Source organism: Dasypus novemcinctus, chromosome 10 (genome assembly GCF_030445035.2).
Source record: "Dasypus novemcinctus isolate mDasNov1 chromosome 10, mDasNov1.1.hap2, whole genome shotgun sequence".
Taxonomy (NCBI): Eukaryota; Metazoa; Chordata; class Mammalia; order Cingulata; family Dasypodidae; genus Dasypus; species Dasypus novemcinctus.
In genome coordinates this window covers 93,917,186-93,924,700 of record NC_080682.1, presented here as the reverse complement: position 1 = coordinate 93,924,700, position 7,515 = coordinate 93,917,186, and the positions used below count along the sequence as shown (strand labels likewise).

Sequence of the window (7,515 nt, the reverse complement as noted above, 5' to 3'; positions counted from 1 at the left end):
GTCAAGTATCTCTGGAAAAGGTTTATGGCCTGGTTCCAGGAGGGTTTTTGGTTTTGTTTTCTTTCTTAGGGAAGTTGTGAATTTTCAGGAATGTCACACATCAAATACAGGACTTTCATTTAACCCCTGTTATTGACATCTTGCATTGGTGTAGAACATTTGTTACAAATTATGATAGCATATTTTTATAATTTTACTCTTAACTTTAGACCATGGTTTAACTTAGGGTTCACTGTTTGTGTAGTGTAGTTCCACGGATTAAAAAAATTTTTTTTTCTGTTATCATATTTATGATCTTGCATTTCCCATTTTAACTACACTCAGATATATATTTCAGTGCTGTTAATTATGTAAACAATATTGTGCTACTATCATCACCATCCATTATCAAAACATTTTAAAGCTTAACTCCCTCTTCCCTACCATTACCCTATAAGCTAGTAACCTATACTCTAATTTTTGACTCTATGAGTTTGCTTATTCTCATTATTCATGCCATTGAGATCATATATTATTTGTCCTTTTATGTCTGTCTTATTTTACTCAAGCCTGATGTCTTCAAGTTTCCTCCATGTTGTTGCAGTTATCAGAATTTCATTACTTTTTATGGTTGAATAATATTCCACTTTGTATATACACAATATTTTGTTTATCCATTCATCAGTTGATGGACACCTGGATTACTTCCATCTTTTGGCAATTGTGAATAAGGTGTTATGCAAACATCTGTTCGATGCCCTGTTTTTCAATTACTTGAGGAATATACCTAGAAATTGAGTCACTGGGTAATATGATAAATTGATACTTAACTTTCTGAGGAACTGCCTATCTGTCTTCCACAGTGGCTGCACCATTTTACATTCCCATCAGCAATAAATGAGTGTTCCTATTTCTCCACATCTTTTCCAATATTGTAAATTTCCATTTTTCCAATCATGGAATATTCTTGGAAGTCCTGAAGATCTCAAGGTTCTAAATAAAGGTTCAAGCCCTACAGTGCATAGAAATTAAGTGAACAATGCTCCTCTGAATCTGCTTGGTCTTGATACTGTATATAATGGGATTCATGAATGGAGGATAAAGGAAATAGACATAGCCCATGGTAATGTGGACTACTTGTGATACATGATTCCCAAACCAATGGATGAAAGACAGGCCAATCACTGTGATGTAAAAGACTAGGACACAGCTAATATGTGAGATACAGGTATTGAGAGCCTTAGCTCGCTCCTCTCCAAAGGTAATGCCTGTAACTGTATTAAGGATTAGGATGTAAGAAAAGAGGATAATCAGCACATCTAAAAGAAAGTCAAAGCAACCAGAATAACTGGATACACACAATTCAACATAAGATCAGCACAGGCAAATTTCATGACATCTTGGTGGAGGCAAAAGGCATGAGAAAGAACATGGGACTGACAATATGGGAACCAACAGAGTGACAGAATTGGAGACACAGTGAACACAAAGCCCCTCATCAGTACTCCCAGTCTTAGCTTCACCACCCGGGAATTGGTAAGGATGATGTTGTACCTCAGTGGGGAACAGATAGCAATAAAATGGTCATAAGCCATGGCCAGCAAAATACCTGATTCTATAATGGCCAGTGTGTGAATGAAGTAGGACTGAGTGAAGCAGGTACTGTGGGCAATCTCTCTCTGGTCCAGCAATAGGACACCAGGACTATGGACTTCATGGTTAACATCATCCCAAGGTCTGTGCCTGCCAGCATGGCCAGGAAGTAGTATATGGGTTCATGAAGGCTGTGGTCATTCCTAATGAGGAAGAGAAGTGTGCCATTGTCAAAAGGATGGAGAGGTAGATGATAAAAAGGCAATAGCTATCCAATTATTGAACTGCCTCTGAGCCCAGAAAGCCAGTCAGCAAGAAGGGAGCATCACTGTTGTTGGACCACATGGTAGGTTTTGCAGGTGGGAGAGCCTGTCCAGGGGTTATGACCTCCAAATATGCAGTTTTCTTCCTTTCTCTCAACTTCTTGTAGCGCATCACTGGGCCATTTTTCACTTCAAAACTTAAAATCTTTGTGGTTTATTTCAGCTGTAATTAGTTATAATCCTGTATCCACAAGGCTTTTGACTAGGACAAAAAATAACAATAATAATAATCATGATAATAATCACAATTTACTGTTCAGCATTCAACTTTCATTCTTTCAAACATCTTACTTCAGTGTATAGCCTTCAATCCTCATTCCAACTATCACTCTTTTGACTTCATTCTTTCACTCTTTTATCCTTCTTCATATTACATGTCATATATCATAGCAAATATAGCCCTGGTCATATTTTCCTTCAATTTAGGCAATTAAGATTTTCTCTCTTTTTTATTTTTTTTTTATTTTTTTTAAATTTTTTATTTTTTTATTTTTTTATTTTATTGACTTTGTAATAATATTATATTAAAAATATATATGTGAGGTCCCATTCAACCCTACCCCCCCACCCCACCTCTCCCCCACCCCAGCAACACTCCCTCCCATCATCATGACACATCCATTGGATTTGGTAAGTACATCTTTGGGCACCTCTGCACCTCATAGTCAATGGTCCACATCATGGCCCATACTCTCCCCCATTCCATCCAGTGGGCCCTGTGAGGATATACAATGTCCGGTGATTGCCTCTGAAGCACCATCCAGGGCAGCTCCATGTCCCAAAGACGCCTCCACCTCTCATCTCTTCCTGCCTTTCCCCATACCCATCAGCCACCATGTCCACTTTTCCCAATCCAATGCCACCTCTTCTATGTGGACATTGGATTGGTTGTGTCCATTGCACCTCTATGTCAAGAGGAGGCTCAGATTCCACATGGATGCTGGATGCAATCCTCCCACTTTCAGTTGTAATCACTCTAGGCTCCATGGTGTGGTGGTTGTCCTTCTTCAACTCCATCTTAGCTGAGTGTGGTAAATCCAATAAAACAGATTGTAGGTGCTGGAGTCTGTTGAGGCTCAGGACCTGGCTATCACATTGTCAGTCCAGAGATTCAAATCCCCTAAATATATCTTAAACCCCAACATTAACTGCACCTCCAGCACATTAGCATGAAAGTCTTATGAAGGGAGATCCCATCTGAGTCCAGATTCATCACACATAAACACCATTTCCAAAGAGGGGCCATATGACCTGGTAGTTAACCCCATTGGCCATGACCATAACTCCCATGGGTCTCTTTAGCCCTCAAAGGAACCAATATCTGGGGGTTGTATCTGCTTTATCTGTCTCTCTGACTCTGCTCAGTTGTGCATAAAGGCAATCCTTCTGCCAGCCTCCAGACTCTTTTTTAGAAACTCGTAGCCATATAAACTCATTTCTCCTCTCCATTTCCCCCTTACTTTAGGTGAAACAGCATTTTAAAGTCATGTTATTTTATGTAGACAGGGATATTCTGCTGATCCGCATTGAAACTTCCGTATAAGGTCATTTTCCAGTTGCATCATCCATTGGTAGTTGATAGTGGTCCCTCGGTGCCAGGGAGGCTCATCCCCGGGTGTCATGTCCCACGCTGAGGGGAAGGCATTGCATTTACATGCTGAGTTTGGCTTCGAGACTGGCCACATTTGAGTAACATGAAGGCTGACAGGAGGAAATTCCCAGGCACAATGTTGCTCTAGGCCTTGTTCTTATTTTAGGCTTATCAGCTCACAAGCATAGTCATTAGCATCAGGGCTCACTGTTGAACCCTCACTCCCTCCCGGTCCCCACCGCTGCACCTGGGAGACTGTCGCTGCTCCCCTAGGGACCATGACAGAGCACCACTGGCCAGGAACTCAGTACCCCCTCCAGCTGTAGTTTTTAATTGTTGCCACTATGAGTATATCCAAACATTACCATGCACCCTGGACATATGTTCTGTACAGCTCCCTGTCAGCCATATATCACCTGTCAATGGCATCCCATACCAGTATCCCTCCATTGCCATTGTTGAAACACTCTGTGATCCAGAACTCCCCGAAATTTGAAGCCCAATATAATGTCAGGGTCCCTTACTAGGGAATGGCATATAGCGATGGGTTTAAAGGTTAGATAAAGAACACGTGTTTACTTGGAAAAAATTCTACATCCTATCTTTTTCTTTTTTTTTTTTTTTCCCCTAATTATTCAGCTTCTCTTCACAGGAGCCCTAGACCACAGCAATGCATATATATAATGTACAGCACTCCCATACATCCACCACAAAACCTTTTCCCTTCCACAGTGCTACTCTTACACCCTATTCACATCATATTTACTTAACGTGATGTATAGAGTCTGAGACACTAGCTTTCTAACAAGGTGACATCTGTGCTTACATTATGGTGCATACTTTAGGATACACAGTTTTTTACATTCTTAGTTATCCTATGTTTTACATTATGGTTTACATTATCAGTCTGTTATCTCCTATATGTTATGGTGTAATATTACATGTTTTATATCCATCCTTGTGTACTCTCAAGAAACTCCTCTCTTACCCCCCATTTACCTGGGTTCCACACATTTAACGTCCATTTTCCCTTCCACCTTGGTGCCAACAGTGACAGCCAACCTCCGTTTCCTGAGGAGCCACTTCCAGATATAGATGGAATAGTGTTCAGGGCCTAACTTGCTCAACTGCCCCAATGCCCTTTCTCTCGAGGGATACAGTTCCCTCTATTTAATGGCATTAGTCCTCCCCAGGATGTGGGTCCACCCCCACTTTCACTACTTGGGTTTCTACCCCATGGTGTCACCCACTCTGGCAGAATGAGCATTTAGACATTCCCCAGGAGCCCGTCCTGCATCAGACCCTCCCCTCCGAGCATTCTAAACAGGTAACCCTCTTTATTATATTTTGATATGATTTTCTCGGCATTTTACTCTCCACCAACACCTGACCCTCTCCTGTGTTCGTATGCTACCCCTCCCTCCCCCCACTTTTGGGCAATGTTACCCATCCGTCCCTCCCCAGCCACCCTCAAACCCGCAAAGCCCCAACCAAAGGCAACCCCTTGCCCCCCTTTTATCTCTTCTTTGTGTTCATACTTACCACCATCTCGTCTTAAATTCCACCCCTGCAGACATCGGCTCACATCCTTCCTCCACCCTCCGATTTCCTGTAAGCCTATCGTTCAGTCTCTTGCTATCTAGGGCAGCTTGGTTATTTCATATCATTGAGGTCATGTAGTATTTGTCCTTCAATGTCTGGGTTGCTTCACTCAACATAAGGTTCTCAAGATTCATCCATGTTATCACATGTGTTTGTAGTGTGTTTGTTCTTACAGCCGAGTAGTATTCCATTGTGTGTATATACCACATTTTATTGATCCACTCGTCTGTTGATGGGCATTTGGGTTGATTCCAACTTTTGGCAATAGTGAACAATGCTGCTATGAACATTGGTGTACATATATCAGTTTGTGTCCTTGTTTTCAGTTCTGCTGGGTATATACCCAGCAGTGGTATTGCTGGGTCATATGGCAAATCTATGGCTAGTTTTTTGAGAAACCGCCATACTGTCCTCCAGAATGGTTGGATCCTTCTGCATCCCACCAGCAGTGGATGAGTGTTCCCCTTCCTTCACATCCTCTCCAGCACTTGTATTCTTCTGTTTTTTTCATAGCTGCCAATCTTATGGGTGTAAGATGGTATCTCATTGTAGTTTTGATTTGCATTTCCCTGATAGCTAGAGATTTGGAACATTTTTTCATGTGCTTTTTTGCCATTTGTATTTCTTCTTCGGAGAAGTGTCTATTTAAGTCTTTTTCCCATTTTTTAAATGGGTTGTTTATCTTTTTATTTTCAAGATATAGGAGTTCTTTATATATGCAAGTTATAAGTTTCTTATCAGATATATGATTGCCAAATATTTTCTCCCACTGTGTGGGCTCCCTTTTTACTTTCTTGACAAACTACTTTGAGGTGCAGAAGGCTTTAATTTTGAGGAAGTCCCATTTATCTATTAGTTCTTTTGCTGCTCGTGCTTTTGGTGAGATATTCATAAGTCCATTTCCTATTACAAGGTCCTGTAGATGTTTCCCTACACTGCTTTCTAAGGTTTTTATGGTCTTGGCTCTTATATTTAGGTCTTTGATCCATCTTGAGTTGATCTTTGTATAAGTGTGAGATGGTAATCCTCTTTCATTCTTCTACATATGGCTATCCAGTTCTCCAGACACCATTTGTTGAATAGGCCACTCTCTCCCAGTTGAGAGGGTTTGGTGGCTTTATCGAATATTATGTGGCTGTATATGTGAGGTTCTATATCAGAGCTTTCAATTCGATTCCATTGGTCTATGTGTCTCTCCTTGTGCCAATACCATGCTGTTTTCACCACCGTAGCTTTGTAGTATGTTTTGAAGTCAGGTAGTGTGATTCCTCCAATTTCGTTTTTCTTTTTCAGTATGTCTTTGGCTATTCGGGGTCTCTTTCCTCTCCAAATAAATTTCATAGTTAGTTTTTCTAGTTCCTTAAAGAAGGCTGCGTTGATTTTTATTGGGATTGCATTGAATGTGTAGATCAGTTTTGGTAGGATAGACATCTTAATAATGTTCAGTCTTCCTATCCATGAACAAGGAATAGTCTTCCATTTATTCAGGTCTTCTTTGATTTCCTTGAACAATCTTGTATAGTTCTCGGTGTATAAGTTCTTTACCTCTTTAGTTAAATTTATTCCTAAATATTTGATTTTTTTATTTACTATTGTGAATGGTATTTGTTTCTTGATTTCCTCCTGATCTTGCTCATTATTGGTGTACAGAAATGCTACTGATTTTTGCGCATTGATCTTATAACCTGCGACTTTACTAAACTCATTTATGAGTTCTAGAATCTTCGTTGTAGATCTCTCAGGGTTTTCTATGTATAGGATCATGTCATCTGCAAATAATGAAATTTTGACTTCTTCCTTTCCAATTTGAATGCCTTTTATTTCTGGTTCTTGCCTCAGTGCTCGAGCAAGTACTTCTAAGACAATGTTAAATAGGAGCAGAGACAGTGGGCATCCTTGTCTTGTTCCTGAGTTTAGAGGGAAGGAGTCTAGGATTTCTCCATTGTAAAAAATATTGGCTTTAGGTTTTTCATATATATTCTTTATCATGTTCAAAAAATTTCCTTGTATTCCAATCTTTTGGAGTGTTTTTATCAAGAAAGGGTGCTGTATTTTGTCAAATGCTTTTTCTGCATCAATAGATATAATCATGTGATTTTTTTCCTTCAATCTATTTATATGGTGTATTACGTTGATTGATTTTCTTATGTTGAACCATCCTTGCATACCTGGGATGAATCCCACTTGGTCGTGGTGTATAATACGTTTAATGTGTTGTTGAATATGATTAGCAAGTATTTTGTTAAGTATTTTTGCATCTAGGTTCATTAGAGAAATTGGTCTGTAATTTTCCTTTCTTGTGATGTCTTTGTTTGGCTTTGGTACTAGGGTAATGTTGGCATCATAGAAGGAGTTGGGTAATGTTCTTTCTGTTTCGATTTTTTGGAATAGTTTCAGCAGGTTTGGTGTCAGTTCTTTCCGGAATGT

At 39.9% G+C, this 7,515-nt stretch overlaps 1 pseudogene; it reads right to left on the bottom strand.

Annotated features, from left to right (window-relative positions):
* Positions 1-984: 984 nt before the first annotated feature.
* Positions 985-2,212, bottom strand: LOC131280226 (olfactory receptor 51B4-like; annotated as a pseudogene).
* Positions 2,213-7,515: the final 5,303 nt, after the last annotated feature.